Here is a 16,966-nt window from a genome sequence, read left to right on the forward strand (position 1 = left end):
TTAAAAACTGCTCTTTTAAAAAACGCAATACCTTAAAAAAATTAATTTTTAAAAATAAGAATAGGGATGCCTGGGTCACTCAGTCGGTTGAGCATCCAACTCTTGATTTCAGCTCAGTCATGATCTTGAGGTTCGTGGGATCAAGCCCCTCGTCAGGCTCCACACTGAGCATAGAGCCTGCTTGGGATTCTCTCTCATTCTCTGCCCCTATCCCATGCACATGTGCTCTCTCTGTCTCTCTAAAGAAACAAACAAAAAGAATAAAAAAGGCAATACTTTGCTTTTTTTGTGGTATCTCCCTTACAATATGCTAAGACTTGAAACATGATGTACAAAAATATTTGTTGTATGTAAACAAATGACAAAATGAAGAGATCAATAAGACAATAAAACATTAATTTTAATGTTTCCTTAAGCTTAGAAAACTTAGGGTGCCTGGGTGGCTCAGTCAGTTAAATGTCTGACTCTTGATTTCAGCTCAGGTCATAAGCTCACAGTTTGTGAGTTTGAGCCCCACTTGGGGTTCTGTGCTGAGGGCATGGAGCCTGCTTGGGATTCTGTCTCCCTCTCTCTCTGACCCTCCCCCACTTGCTCTCTATCTCTAGCTCAAAATAAATAAAAATAAACTTTAAAAATAAATAAACTCAGGAAACTTAGATTTGAAAAATTACTTATATTTGCTATGGATGCTGCCCAACATTATCCGTACTATCCAGACAGAATGCATGGGCATCATCATCTCTTTCCAACATCCAGTCAGAAATTACTGTTGATACAGAAGGACTATTTTCAACTGTTAAGAAAATGAGAATTTTCATATAATTCTAATTATTTTCTTAAAAGTCTTTTTCTTACCTCAGAGATGTGGCTAGATAAAACTGTACTTCCAATTTTCTCCAAACAGCTTTGACCTATGCTTCCATCTCATGAATTCCAAGACAGTATTAAACTGATGCATATTTTCATAAATCTGTTAAAAAAAAAAAGAACTTATTTAGACTAAAAGAAACATAGAGAAGCAATACTAAAACTAGGTCCTGTGTAAAACTATACATTTTCAATGTAAAGTCAATGAAAATTCTAAAGTACTTTAACCTATTGCTTTAGCATTTTCCCAACCTCTGCCCAAAGAAGTTTCCCATTTTGCATATTTTCAACTTTGCAAAGATAATAGCAGTTCTGTGGAAAAAGTTACTCACGTGTAAAATTTCTGTATCAGCTTAGATTTTTGAAAAAAAAAAAAATCACATCTTAAACTGGAAAAGCAGGAGCAGCTAGAAGCAACACTAAAATCTATAATTCTACAACATTCAAACCCCTACTTCGGCAAAACTATATTTGACCACCCAGCTAATATCCCTATTTTCACTTTTATCACAAAATCTCTGTAAGCAGTTTTCATTTCAGTCAAGCTTTCCCCTAGAATATCAGGAACTGGAGGGGTCAGGAATGAATCGCATCACTTGGTCTAAGCCCAGGGGATGGGTTACAACTATGTGACCCCTGACATTCAGTTCCCCTGCTGCCTTAAGAGACAAAATTCACAAATCTGGAAGAGGGAAACAATGAAAAATTTAAATCTATTTAAAGAAGTGTGTTGTTTACTTAGAGATCTTGCAAATAATTTTGTTGAATGTATCTTTTAACTGAAACTTCAAATAGCAAGGTATTCTGTTTCATATTGTAAAAGGAAAAATTTTAAGCTGCATGAACACTACCTATGTCCCACTGCAAGGTCAAAATGCCTTTGTCTTCAAGTGCATTTAGAAGTATCATTTGTGTCACACTGAGGTTTAATACTCTTGGCAATAATGACTGAATTCATGTAAACTGGGCAACCTGAAACTGTCTAGCATATCAGATAGCAGGCTTTCTTAAAGACAAGAGTCTCCACTCAGCAGACAGGCTGCCATAGGACCATGCTAAATCTTTCATGGTCCAACTAAAGACAGACTGACCCTGAAAGCAATTAGCAATGCTTTGTCTGCATTTAAGAGCTTTTACTGTCTTCGCAATGCACTGGTTACCTACAACTTAACTGGTCCCTAACATTTTTCAGGGTACTGACAGGACTATACAACTCTTAGAATATCACTTAGAGAAAAGAGGGCAGGAATGGAGATACACTGTTTAGGATTTTGTTTTTCTGAGATGTTCACAGTCTTAAAAAATTTCCCTTATATAATCAAAAAATAAATGCATTGTATTTCCATTTTAGAAATGACAAATATTTTCCTCGAAAGCCCCTCTTTGCCAACAACTCCATTCTTCCCAAATGGTGTGTGTGGAAGAAAAGAGGGAAGGCAATCACTTATATTAAGCAAAGCTCAGATTAACCTATTCTCCTAAAGGTTAAAACAATCCATCAAAATGACTATGTTTAAAAATACATGGCTTGATTCTAATTCTACCAGGTTATTTCCAATGGATCAAATAAAATTAACATGTGAACCACTTACCCACCATTGTTTATTACAGCACTATTTATTACAACACCATTTCCTTGGTGTGAAAAAAAATAACTGAAGCTTTAGGCTAAGTCTAAAGTTAATAAAAAGAAAAATACATAATTAAAGAATCTGGAAATATGCCACCTTCAAAGTCCAAGATCCTGCCTGAATTTTCTATCCTCCCTCCATCCTCTCAATGCAGAAATAAATGACAAAAAAATATAACTGTCTAAAGATTGAATCTAAGACCAACTAATGAAAACCAAGTAAATGTGACCTTACTACTAAGAGGTAAATAAAAGATTAATCAAAGGACAGGATATGCTTCACAGTACAGGTCTGCAAATCACTTTTTACAAACTAAAACTGTGTGAATAAACTAAAGATTTCCCTAACCTTTGCAATATAGTGCTACAGTCCTATAAGCAGAGATCAGTAAACATGTGCAGCTTTGATCACTTAACTTACAAGGTAATATACCACAGGCTTTTAGCACTATGAACTTGGGTTTAACAACCACAAAGATCCAGTCAAAACTGAATACTAAACAAGTATGATAATACTTTCATCAAAAATTTTGTGTCTGAAATTTTCAAGCCTGTTAGTGCTGGAAAACACATTGAAGAAAAAATAATTCTTTTAAAAACACATCAGAGCTTCTTAATGATAGAATAAGTGAAAAACAAACCTTTCTAGATATATTCTAATGTTTTATGATTGAGCTAATGTTAGAATTTCAAAGTTGGTAAATATGGGCAAACAAATGTGAAAAGTGCATTTTAATCCCACGTTATCTTTACAAAATACCTTTATTTGCCACCAAAATGTACAGATCCCTCACGGTTCTCAAAATTATTAAAGTTGTTAAACTTTTTTAAAAATTATTTTGAGAGAGACAGAGACAGCATGATTAGGGGAGGAGCAGAAAGAGAAGGAGAAAGAGATTCCCAAGCAGGCTCTACACTGTCAGGGCTGAAAGTGATGTGGGACTTGAACTCATGAAACCAGGAGATCATGACCTGAGCTGAAATCTAGTCAGACGCTTAACCAACTGAGCCACCTAGGCACCCCAAAAGTTGTTAAACTTTAAACCACTGGGGTACTGGGCACCTGCGTGGCTGAATCGGTTGAGTGGCTGACTCGATTTCAGCTCAGGTCATGATCCCACGGTGGGAGGATCGAGCTCCAAGTCGGACTCTGCACTGATAGCACAGAGCCTGTTTGGGATTCTCTCTTTCTCCCTTATCTTCTGTCTCTCTCCTGCTCACGAGCTCGCTGTCTCTTGCATGCTCTCTCTCTAAAGAGAATTAGATAAATGTTTAAAAAATAAATAAACCACTGGGGTACTTAAAAGATCACTAACCATACATAACCCATCAGTGACAAACACGAACTAAGGATATTATAGTCATCTTTGACTCCGACGTTTTAGGACATCGACCATTCACTCCTATGTAAGAATTGCTTTACAGAAATAATAGTGTACATATGCTTTTGATAAATATACTCATAAGACAAAATTTAAGATTACTTTTGAGTTTGTACAAAATGTCAAAAAGTGGTCATTTCCTAGTCTTCACAAAATCAGCAATACTGACAGCATATTTTTTCTTTCTACCACTCCAAATCCTCTCCTTCTCATCTTCATTTCTCCTCTCCAAGCACCATAAAAAGTACCCCAAATGTTGGACAAATATTGCTGTTAACACTATCACTGCATTCTTATAACCGTTTTAAAAAATCAGAACCAAACTACAAAATAATATTTGACAAAACATTCCAGCTGGGCTCTTAAACTAAATGCATTAATATTACAACCTTTGGTACACTAACTGGAAAATTCCAACATCATGCTTCAGAAAAATACAATACAGTTTTAGCTATAAGTAACTCAAATGAGCAGTGTAATTTAGGTTTATCATGCATTATTATTATTTTTTTTTTTTTTTTTTTTTTTGAGAGAGAGAGAGAAGAGAGAGATCGTGAGAGCAGGGGAGAGGAAGAGGAAGAGGGAGAGGGAGAGAATCCCAAGCAGTCTCCACTCCCAGCATGGAGCCTGACCATGGCGCTTGATTTCACAACCATGAGATCATGACGTGAGCCAAAATCAAGAGTTGAATGCTTAACTAAGCCACCCAGGCGCCCCTATCAAGTACTTCTATAATAAAGCAGGTTAGTACCACATAACACAGAAAGGAAGGGTCAACTTATGGACGGGTTGTGTTCTAAAACATCACTTACAAATTGAATATAAGCATGATTTTACAACTTAACATGCCTTTCCCATAAAAGCAAAGATTTAAACAGCAGTATTAAACCCACAATACAAATGAACTACAGTGCACGATTCTATGTAGCACTCTTCTGCTTAAGCATACTTCCATACCAAACTCTAAGCTTTTATTCATTGTTGTATTCTAGAATCTAGCACAGTTGATGACACAGAGTAGGATTTCAACAAATACTAGCTGATCTGAAGTACTGAATAGCAACAACTCAATGATATGAAACCAGCCTGTCTAGAAAACCTTACCTATCTTAATTATAGCAGATAACCAAAAGGCAAGGGGAGAAAAGCTCCTTCCAAAAGATATGTGAAAAAGATTCTCAACACCAGGCTTGGAAAGCTCTGGTCTAAGCCAATTGTGGCAATTTCCATTCTCCTTGCCAGTAAGACAAGAGACTAAATTGCTGGGGAGCTTCTGGATGATGAAAAAAAGACACTTGGGTGAAAACCCCTTCCATCCCCCAACCTTTTTTTCCAAGCAACTCTGGGTTTGAGTTTGTCAAGCAGAATGAGGCAGCTATCTTAGGACCATAAGGAAAGAGATGGCCTAAGAAGACAACCCAACAAATAATGAAGCTTCTGCACAGCTAAGGAAACAATCAGCAAAACTAAAAGGCAACAAATGGAATGGGAGAAGATATTTGCAAACAACATTTCAAATAAAGGGTTAGTATCCAAAATCTAGAAAGAACTTATCAAACTCAACACCCAAAAAACAAATAATCCAGTAAAGAAATGGGCAAAAGACATAAATAGACACTTCTCCAAAGAAGACATCCAGATGCCCAACCAACACATGAAAAAATGTTCAACATCGCTAATCATCAGGGAAATACAAATCAAAACCATAATGAGATACCACCTCATATCTGTCAGAATGGCTAACATTAACAACTCAGGCAACAACAGATGTTGGCAAAGATGCAGAGAAAGGGGATCTCTTTTGCATCGTTGGTGGGAATGCAAACTGGTGCAGCCACTCTGGAAAACACTATGGAGGTTCCTCAAAAAATTAAAAATAGAACTACCCTACACCCAGCAATTACACTACTAGGTATTTATCCAAGGGATACAAGTATGCTGTTTCGAAGGGGCACATGCACCCCAATGTTTACAGCAGCACTATCAACAATAGCCAAAGTATGGAAAGAGCCCAAATGTCCATCAATGGATGAATGGATAAAGAAGATGTGACATATGTATACAATGGAATATTACTCAGCAATCAAAAAGAATGAAATCTTGCCATTTCCAACTGCGTGGATGGAACTAGAGGGTATCATGCTAAGTGAAATTAGACAGCCAGAGAGAGACAAATATCATATGACTTCACTCGTAGGAGGACTTTAAGAGACAAAATAGATGAACATAAGAGAAGGGAAGCAAAAATAATATAAAAATGGGGAGAAGGACAAAACATAAGAGACTCTTAAATATAGAGAACAAACAGAGGGTTGTTGAAGGGGTTGTGGGAGAGCGGATGGGCTAAATAGGTAAGGGAGCATTAAGGAATCTACTCCTGAAATCATTGGTGCATTACATGCTAACTAACTTGGATGTAAATTAAAAAATAAATTATTAAAAAAAAAAGAATGGCTGCATCAAAAGACAGAAAGAATCTGGGTCCTTGGTGATGCTATAATGCTTGAATGTTTTAACTAGGTTGGATCTTTTTATTATATTAAATCTTTTTATTGTTTAACCAGTTTTCAATTACCAAAAGTAACCCAGCAAATACAGTGATTTAGAAGCCAATACGCCATTTACTTTCATGAATTCAACTTTTATTTATTCAATGATAACTCATCTAAATTATATCTCAATCCTGGGGCGCCTGGGTGGCTCAGTTGGTTAAGCGGCCGACTTGGGCTCAGGTCATGATCTCGCAGTCCGTGAGTTCGAGCCCCGCGTCGGGCTCTGTGCTGACAACTCAGAGCCTGGAGCCTGTTTCAGACTCTGTGTCTCCCTCTCTCTGACCCTCCCCTGTTCATGCTCTGTCTCTCTCTCCCTGTTCATGCTCTGTCTCTCTCTGTCTCAAAAATAAACATACATTAAAAAAAATTAAAAAAAAATAAATTATATCTCAATCCAGATCCTTCTCTTGAACTAATACAAATTTCCAAAGTACTAAATATTAAATAGTTATTCCAGTGGCACATTAAGAGAACAGAAGTAATATAAAAGCCATCATCTACCAGCACAAAAATTGTTTATGCACTCATATTCACTTGCATGGCTAACAGCAGCACCACCACCTACCCAACTGTCAAAGTTGGAAATCTAGGAAGCACTAATCTCATCTCCCTCTGCTTCATCTATTATATTGAGGTAATTAAGAAATGCTGCCCATTCTGATATATCTTTAAAATCTGTCTCCTTTATATCTATACACACCTAGTACAGGCTCTCATCTTTCACTGCAGCCTGCCTTCATTCTTACCTCCTTCACTGTACCTTTGTTTCTAAAATACAACTGTGCTTCTTGAAAAGATTGTAAACACCATAAGTTATCAGGAAAATAAAAATTAAAACTATAATTAGAAACCACCACATACCCACCAGAATGGTCATAATAAAAAAGACAGACAATACCAAGTGTTGGTAAGGACATGGAGAAACTGGAACTCTCACACACCGCTATAAAATGATGCAACCGCTTAGAAGAACCGTTCAGCAATTTCTTGAAAAGTTAAACATAAATTCACTATATGATCCAAAATTCCCTCTATGGAAATACCCAAGAGATATGAAAATGTGTGTCTATACAAAGACTTATACACAAATGTTCTCAGCAGTATTATTCATAATAGCCAAAAGTGAAAACAACCCAAAGGTCCATCAACTGGTGAATGGATAAAGTGTGGCATAATCATACAATGGAATACTATCAGGTAATAAAGTACTGGCACATGTTACAACTCGAATGTACCTCAAACACATGCTAAGTAAATGAAGCCAGTTGCAAAATACCATGTATCGTGTGATTCCATGCATACGAAATATTTAGAAAAGGCAAATTTAGACAATCAGACCAAAGCAGTGGTTACCTAAAGCAAGGGGTAGAAGTGGGAAATTTGGAGCAGTGATGAAATATTCTAAAATATTTACAGCACAACTCTAAAATTTTACTATAAATAAAAAAATACAAGTGTGCTTTAAAATTTTTCAACAATTTCCACTTGTGTATAAAATGAAGGCCAAAATCTTTAGAAGGCTATCTATAGACTGCTATAATCTGCTTTCCATCTATTTAACCTGCTTTATCTTCTACTATAATCTCTGCCAAAAAGCCTCCTGCTGGTCATTATTAAACTATTTGCTATTTCCTAAATATGCCCAGTTATTTAATGCTTCTCCCTTTCTTTGAACTTGCTATTCTAATTCAAAAATCAAAATGTTATCTTTATATTTTGCCAAGTGAACTTCCATTTGTCCTCACAAAGATCCATCTCAAATACCTCCTTTCATTGAATCCTCTCCACTCCCTACATGTTGCTAACTTGCTGAGTCTGGTAATAACACACTGTAGTGCTTAGCACACTGAATTCTGATGATCTATTTAAAGGTATGTCTCATGGGGCGCCTGGGTGGCGCAGTCGGTTAAGCGTCCGACTTCAGCCAGGTCACGATCTTGCGGTCCGTGAGTTCGAGCCCCACGTCAGGCTCTGGGCTGATGGCTCGGAGCCTGGAGCCTGTTTCCGATTCTGTGTCTCCCTCTCTCTCTGCCCCTCCCCCGTTCATGCTCTGTCTCTCTCTGTCCCAAAAATAAATAAAAAAACGTTGAAAAAAAAAAAAATAAAAAAAAAAAAAATAAAGGTATGTCTTACTTATTAAGATAACCCCTGTGTACGGCAATTGCATTTTACTAATACTTGTGTTACCTGTGTTTTAAGCACAGTCCAGTGACCAGCACAAAGGAGATAATCCATGTATTTTTGAATAAATGATTGATGAAAAATGACAGGAATAAGAAAAATCCCAAAGTAGGCAAAATGAGCTCTGCACCACAAAGACCCTTGTGTAAGTATGGTTAAAGCTGGTTACATAAGAAAGAAAAACAGAAAACCATCCAATCTCACCTAAGTATTTATCAGGGTGGGATCAGTTAAATAGCCACAATGAACATTACACAGTCCTTTAAAAGAATGAGAATCATTTATTTGTGCTGATATAGAATGATATCCCAAATATCCTGCAGTTATAAAAATTATAAAAAGAGTCACTCCACTATTAAAAATAAAACTATACACACAAACAGCAGTGTGTGTGCGTGTGTGTGTGTACGTGTATGCACACACATGCAACATGTATGAGGAAGGTAGAGATGAAAAGGTACACACCAACTCATCGGAATATAGGCAAAAAAGTGGAAACAACCTAAATGTCTATCAACTCATGAACAGATACACAAAGGGTGGTATATCCATCCAACTAAATATTATTTATCCATAAAAATAAATTAAGCCATAAAAAGAATCAATTCCAATACAACATATGAACACTGAAAATATTACGCTAAGTGAAAGAAGCCAGACAAAAGGCCATGTGTTATATGGTTCCATTTATACAAAATACCCAAAATATGCAATTCCACAGAGACAGAAAACAGATTAATGGTTGTGTGGGATTGGGAGTGGAGAGTGGGAACGGAGAAAGACACCAAAGGGATGATCTATATAAGAAAAAAAAGGATAAATTTGAATTCATCAAAATTAAACTGTTTGCTCTGCAAAAGACCCTGTTAAAAAGATGAAAAGACAAGACACAGAATAGGAAAATATACTTGCAAACCATAGATGTGACAAAAGATCCATATCTAGAATATATCCAGAAATATCAAAACTCAACATTAAAAAAAAATTCACCTAGAAACTGGGCAAAGAACATGAAGAGAGATTTCACTGAAGATATTTGGATAGCAAATAAGCACATGAAAAGATATGGACAACAACAGCCATCAGGGAAACGCAAATTAAGACTACACTGAGATCACTAAGCACCCACTGGAATAACTAAAATAAAAAACAGGACAATACCAAGTTCTGGCAAGAATATGAAGAAAATGAATCCTTCCTACATTGCTGATGAGAATGTAAAATGCAACAGCCACTCTGGAAAATGGTTTAGAAGTTTCTTTAAAAACGAAATACACACTCACATGTAACCAAATGCACTCCTGGTTACAAAGAAACGAACATGAATGTCAGTAGCAGCTTTATTTTTAATAGCCCAAAACTGGAGAAAATAAAATGTCCTTCAAAAGGTAAATGGTTAAACTATAGTACATCCATACAACAGAATCTTATACGCAGCAATAAAAAGGAATAAACTACTGTTACACAAAACAACTTGGGTGAATCTCAAAGGATTAGGCTGAGTGCAAAAAGGTCACATAATGTAGGATTCCATTTATAAAACACTCTCAAAATGATAAAATTATACAGATGGAAAAAAGACTAATGGGGGCAGCTGTGTGGGTGGCATAAGGGAGATCTTTGTGGTGACAGAATCTGTACCTTGTTGCTGACGTGGTTACATAAATCTACATGTATACTTAAATGGCATAGCACAATACATATAAAATGAACCAATGTCAGTTGCTGGTTTGGTATTGTACATCATGTAGTATTAAGTAACCACTGGAGGAAGGTGAAGGGTACAAGGGACTTCTCATTATTTTTGCAATGTCCTATGAATCTAGAATTACTTCTAAGCAATTAAACATTTTTAAACTCTATTTCCTAAAAATGTTTTACCTCTGCTTTAAATTAGATTTTGAACAAAATAACTGTTCAAAGACTATTCAAGATATATTACTTCTTTCCAATCAGCTAGAAAACTTCAATTCTGCAGTGGTTTCCAGTATCCTATAGAAATGAGGAGTGCCCATAATAGAAGTCTAAAGAAACCAGCAGTTCCTAGAACAAATTCTGGGTCTGGGAAGCAGTGACTGCTATTTCAATGGGTACCCATCTGTTCTAAGAGTGACACACATAGGAAGTTTGATGCAGCCACCTGCCCCAGGATGAACCCCCAAATAATGATCTATCCATATATTCTTTTCCAATTTATCCTTCCTCACAAAGAAGCATGGAAACCACCTCTATGTTTTCATTTTAATTTTTCTCTATAATTTATTAGCACAATACACACTGTACACATGGGCATTTAAATTGCTTGATATATCTTCTTCCCCTTTCCAAGTAAACCTAAGTCAGTGAAGAAATATGTATCACCCATTTATTTCCATAAAATAATAAGAAATTACCAACAGAACATTTATTTTATTAGTTGTAAAAGCACCCACGGGGCAAGTTCCTCTGGATAGTTTCACTACATTATATAAACAGGAAAATTTCTATTCTGAGGAATCATCAGGAATTGATTTTAGACTGCTAAGAGTCCATCAATTCTTCTAAAAATGGGCATTGTTTATACTTTTCAATAAAGCATAAACATTATTTAGAATTAACATTACGAACACCAATTACAGCGTTACGCTACAATATAGTGAAATCACCACAGACTATTAGTAATTTACTTCCTCTCCTGATATAATCCAATGGAAAATACACAATGCTATCTATATAGCATTCATTCCAAAAAAATTTAACTTTAATCTAGTCATGAAATACAAAAATACAAGCAGCAAATTGTGGGATATCCTACTTAAAAAAAAAAACAACAACAACAACCTTGGGGCGCCTGGGTGGCTTAGTTGGCTAAGTGTCCAACTCAGCTCATGTCATGATCTCGTGGTTTGTGGATTCCAGCCCCACATTAGGCTCTCTGCTGTCAGTGTGGAGCCCATTTCGGATCCTCTGTCTCCCTCTCTCTCTCTTGCTCCGTCCCCAATTGTGCTCTGTATCTCAAAAAAAAATAAACATTTTTAAAAAATCATTTAAAAAAAAACTAGGTAAGATTTCAGAAAAGACCACTGGGGGGCGGGAGATAAGGGGCAGTAGAATAGTGATAATGGAAACTCTCAATCAAAGAAAACTAAAGATATATGACAACCAAATGAGAAATATATTCCTTATTTAGTTCCTAGATCAAATATCAAAATGGGGCACCTGGCTCAGTCAGTAGAGCATGCAAATTTTTCTTTTTTTAATTTTTCTTTTTTAACGTTTATTTTTGAGACAGAGACAGACAGAGCATGAACAGGGGAGGGACAGAGAGAGAGGGAGACACAGAATCGGAAGCAGTCTCCAGGCTCCGAGCCGTCAGCCCAGAGACCGACGCGGGGCTCGAACTCACGGACCGCAATATTGTGACCTGAGCTGAAGTCGGATGCTTAACCGACTGAGCCACCCAGGCGCCCTGAGCATGTGACTTTTGATCTAAGGGTGTGACTTCAAGCCCCATGTTTGGTGTGGAGCCTACTTAAAAAACAAATAAATAAAAATAGCTACAAAGAACTCTTTTGAAAAGAAAGTATAAGAAATTTAAGTAAGGGAAGTATATTACACAATATTATATTGGTATTAAATCTCTTAGCTATGATAATGTAGCTCTTAAGGAAAACAACCTGTTCCTTTACACTTGCTAAAATATTTAGGGGTAAAGTTTCAAGACATTTGCAGATAACTTTCAAATGGTAAAAAAAAAAAAAAATGTATATGTGTTTTTATAAACAGAGAAAGTAGATGAAGCAAAAGGTTATTAGCAAGTGAACTGGTAAAATGGGTTTTTACTATTTGTTCAAACTTTATTTTAAAAGTTTTTAAAGTAAAAAAATTGGGGAAAATATATACTTTATCAGTTATGAGGGTTTTTTTTTTAACGTTTATTTTTGAGAGAGAGAGCTGGCAGGGGAGGGGAAGAGAGCGAGGGACAGAAGATCTGAAGTGGGCTCTACACTGTCAGCCCAGAACCCCAGGAACTAAGAGACCATGACCTGAGCCAAAGTTGGATGCTTGACCAACTGAACTACCCAGAAGCCCCTTAATTAGGTACGAGTTTTAATTCCACACATGATTTTAGTAAACAATGTCAGTACGACAGAAGTTACTAAAATCAAATACTGACAGATCTATAAGGAAGTCCCAAAGATCCTCCTTCCATCGACAAATTTTAAAACTTTTTCCTAGAAATTGTAAATTATGAGTTGTTCAACAGGATGAAAAATTACATTTTGTTCAAAAGGTCAAAAATTACAGCTGTGCTTCTGACACAGAGCACTATAACCAGCCTGAAGGCATATGGCTTTAAAAGAACTGCAAATCAATTGTACTATGTAAAATTTACAAAGGTTTTATTTGATCCTGAAGTAGAGATAGCCACACTGATATGTTAGAACATATTTTCAAATGTTCTATTTAGCAAATAGAAGAATGTTTTAAAACTTCTTTCTCCAAACAGATCTGTTTCCTAATGATGGATACCATATTTTTCAGGCTGCTAAAGCAAGGTAAAAAGGATAGAATGAATTCCTCTAAAACATGGGTAGTTTCCTAAAACAACTAATTACATCTCATGAAAATAGGTAACACTTATCACCTCAAGGATGTACTGGTTATGTCAGACTTTAATCTAATAATCTGTTATAAAATATTTGACTTAATTATTATTTATTAAAAACAAAACTGCCTTCATTAAATACCCAGCTGTCATTCATCCAAATGTGTGCATCAGGGAGACTGAAGAAATGATATTCCAGAAATTACAGAAAATAATTTTTGATTAACAGCATCCATATAAAATCTATCATTGTACAGGAATATGCAAAAGGAATCACATCCAACAGGAGGGGAAATGGACTACAGCTATTTCCTCCAAAGGCTGGGCGTGGGACAGTGTTGCTACATGTCCGTAGGTGGGTAAAAACATAGGGAAGAAAGTTTTAGCTGGGAAGCCTGCATTGAAGTTCTCACCTCTATGTAATGAGAGGCAGGTAGTTAATTACTAAACAGTACTGTCTTTTAAATCAGTGAGTCACATGCCTAAGGGAGGAGCTTATAAGCAGGATGAGCAACAACCAAGGCAATGAAGTAAGATTTCAAACAGAAGCAACAACAGGTTTTGAAAACTTTCAGACAGACAATTAGAAGCACCCATCCCAATATAATGCACATAAGCCAACAGCAGGACTATGGACTAACCAACCACCTTCTTGTAAGACACGTCATGCACTTTTGGGACTGTTTGTGAAGTTAGATAGGTCTGAATTGCAGAGAATAGATCTATTGTTAACAGGCAAGAGAGACTCAAAGAGAAAGGAAAACAAGATCACTTGATAAGACTTCTGAGGACACGATAGTGTATTTTAAAACATTTAAGACACAGTTTCCTGCCGGTAAGCAACATTTAATCACCTTGAGTCAGCCATAAATGTATTAAAACTCAAACAATAGTACCAAGATGATAATACAAATAGTGCCATACCACCATACATGATGATTATCGAGAAGTTTCAAAGACCATTGTTTCACAGGGGGAGAGATCACTGGGGGCTGAATTTAAACTGGTCTGCCAAAGACTGACAGGGTTTGACAATATTCAAGGCGGGAGTAGTGTATGTAGGTTAAAATGGGCATTATGCCAGGAGTGGGGCCCAGGGAGGGTACACTGTGCCTGGCCACTGTCCCACCTGAGGCCTGGACTCTAGAGGGGTAGAGCAGGATAATCATTGTATGGTCTGACCCAGATGACACATACAAAACCACCCTTGAAGCTCATGTCTGTAGCAGACATCAATGCTCATTTTAGTTCTCTTTCCAATCAAGCACTGAAGACTTCACAGTCCTCCTAAATACAGAACAGCCAAGATGTCAAAATGTTTGAAATTACCTACCATTCTTCTAGAAGGAGAAGATAAAGAGAATACAGGGTTAACAGCATGGCCTCTGCAGCCAGCCTGAGTAGCAAGGTTAGAATCCTGGCTCCACCACTATCCATTATGATACTTTGATCCAAAGTTGCTTAACCTCATTTGTACCTAATGTGTAAAATAGGGACAATGACTGCATGTATCTGAAAGACGACGATCGAAGGAGTTACTGTAGGTATGGCACTTAGAACAGTGCCATGGAAACAGAAGTACTTCCTAAGTGTAAGTGACTGTTATTATTTTCTATCAAATAAAAAAATCAAATGTACTCTCAAAGTAATTAGAATTTTAAATGAGGGGTAATAATATAAAATGCATAAAAACGTTGCAAAGTACACAAAACATTTGAATCACTGACAGAAACACCTTTCAATATTCAATAACAACGCCTAATAGCATCAAACACTTGCTAGTTGACTTAAGAACAAAAGTACTGGAACAAATACATCGTTCTCTAAATTCACTGAACTCTGGTTTACTGAACATCTTCTAGGTGCCAATTACTGTGCTAAATTCTACACATTTATTATCTAGCTTAATCCTCAAAGTAAACTTATGAGGCAAGTACTTCTACTAATTCCACATTACATATAAGAAACTGATGCTGAGTGGTTAAGTAACCCATCCAAAGTCACACGGGTAATAGATAATAGAGATGGAATTTGAACCCAGGGCAGGCATCCTCCAGAGGGTGCACTTCTAATCCTATACCCTGCAGTAGTCCCTTTCTTCTTCTCTGCAGGGAAGGTGTTCCAAGACCCCCAGTAGACGCCTGAAACCACGGGCAGTATCAAACCCACTATATACTATGCTTTTTCTTAGACGTGTATTCCTATGATGAAGTTTAACATACACAAGTTAACTAATAATAAAATAGAACAATAATAATATACTGTAAAACAGTTACGTGAATATGGTCTCTCTCAAAGTATCTTCTTGTTCTGTCTTACCCTTCCTGTGGTGATGTGAGATGATAAAACGCCTATGTGATGAGATGAAGTGATGTGGATGATGCAGGCGTTGTGACACCATTAGGCTACTACTGACTGGACATCTGCTTCCCAACCCCAGTTAACCATAGGTAACTGAAATCACAAAAAGTAAAACTGTGACAAACCCTGGACAACTGGTCATGTATAACAATAGGATAAATATAAAATACTATATTAAAATAATCAAGTTATGGAAAGGGAGGTGACAGCTAAAGGGTATGAGCTTTCATTCTGAGGTGATGAAAATGTTCTAAAACAGACTGCAGTGATGGTTGCACACATTTGTGAATATATAAAAAGCCACTGAAGTGTACACTTTATTTTTTTTTAAGTTTACTTATTTTCAGAGAAAGAGAGCGAGCAAGCACGAGCAGAGGAGGGGCGGTGGGCAGAGACAGAATCCCAAGCATGTTCTGCACTGTCAGCACAGAGCCCCATACGAGACTCGATCTCATGAACCATGAGATCATGGCCTAAGATGAAATCAAGTGTTGGACGCTTAACCGATTGAGCCACCCAGGGGTCCCTGAAATATACGTTTTAAATGGGTGAACTTCAAGACAAGTGCAATTTAAATTCACTAAGAGAGATTTTTCTATTTCACCAATAAAAATCTATCAAAAGAATCATGATGTGCATTTAGCTATATCAATGGTCTTACAACATTCTTGATAGCAAAACAAAACAAAAATAATCTAAATAAAGTTCATATTCTATAGTAACAATAGCTAACGTTTATTAAGCTCCAAGAATTTTTTTTTATGTATTATCTTATTTATTACAACAACCCTAGGTGTGAGAAAAGAATGTTATCTTCATTTTCCAGAGGAGGAAACAGAAACACAGAGGAATATCCTGCTTATGGTCACACAGCTACTGAGTACCTGGAGCCAGGATTCCAACCTGGGCAGTCTCAACACTGCTAGTTTGTGTGAATAGTAATTCATACTGCAGAAGAGTAAGTGCTTGAAAATATACTCACAATATATTAAAATAGAAAAAAAACCAGAGATCAGAGAAACAACAGATAAAGTATGAGCCTGCTTTTGTTTAATACACGTTAAAAAAACAGATGGAACAGACATGGCCCCAAATTTAACATTGGGTATCTCCGAGAGGTAGTATTACAATGGATAATTATCTTCTTTATACTTTTCTGTATTTTCCACATTTTATATTGCAAGGCAATTTTTTTTAAGTGAAGTTCTTTAAAAAAAAAAAGTAAAAAGATAGTGACAAATTTACATACTGCAGAAAGGACAAGTAACAAAACATGGAAGAAGCTGCTAAATTTGCTAAATGGGTCACTGACAAATTCAAGGTAAGTGGTAGAAGGCATAAATGACAATGGCAGGGAAGATGTAAAAAAGGGGGGGAGGGTGCCTGGATGACTCAGTCAGTTGAG

At 36.5% G+C, this 16,966-nt stretch overlaps 1 protein-coding gene across 2 annotated transcripts in view; it reads right to left on the bottom strand.

Annotated features, from left to right (window-relative positions):
• The window catches only part of BMPR1A (bone morphogenetic protein receptor type 1A), a 138,737-nt gene that overhangs the window by 57,314 nt on the left and 64,457 nt on the right, over positions 1–16,966 (bottom strand). For both annotated transcript variants that reach the window (XM_060642287.3, XM_060642288.3), the window contains one exon: positions 856–970. The gene's annotated coding sequence lies outside the window, so the exon portion shown is untranslated. The remainder of the gene's footprint in view (positions 1–855; positions 971–16,966) is intronic.

Source organism: Panthera onca, chromosome D2 (assembly GCF_046562875.1).
Source record: "Panthera onca isolate mPanOnc1 chromosome D2, mPanOnc1 haplotype 2, whole genome shotgun sequence".
Lineage (NCBI taxonomy): Eukaryota > Metazoa > Chordata > Mammalia > Carnivora > Felidae > Panthera > Panthera onca.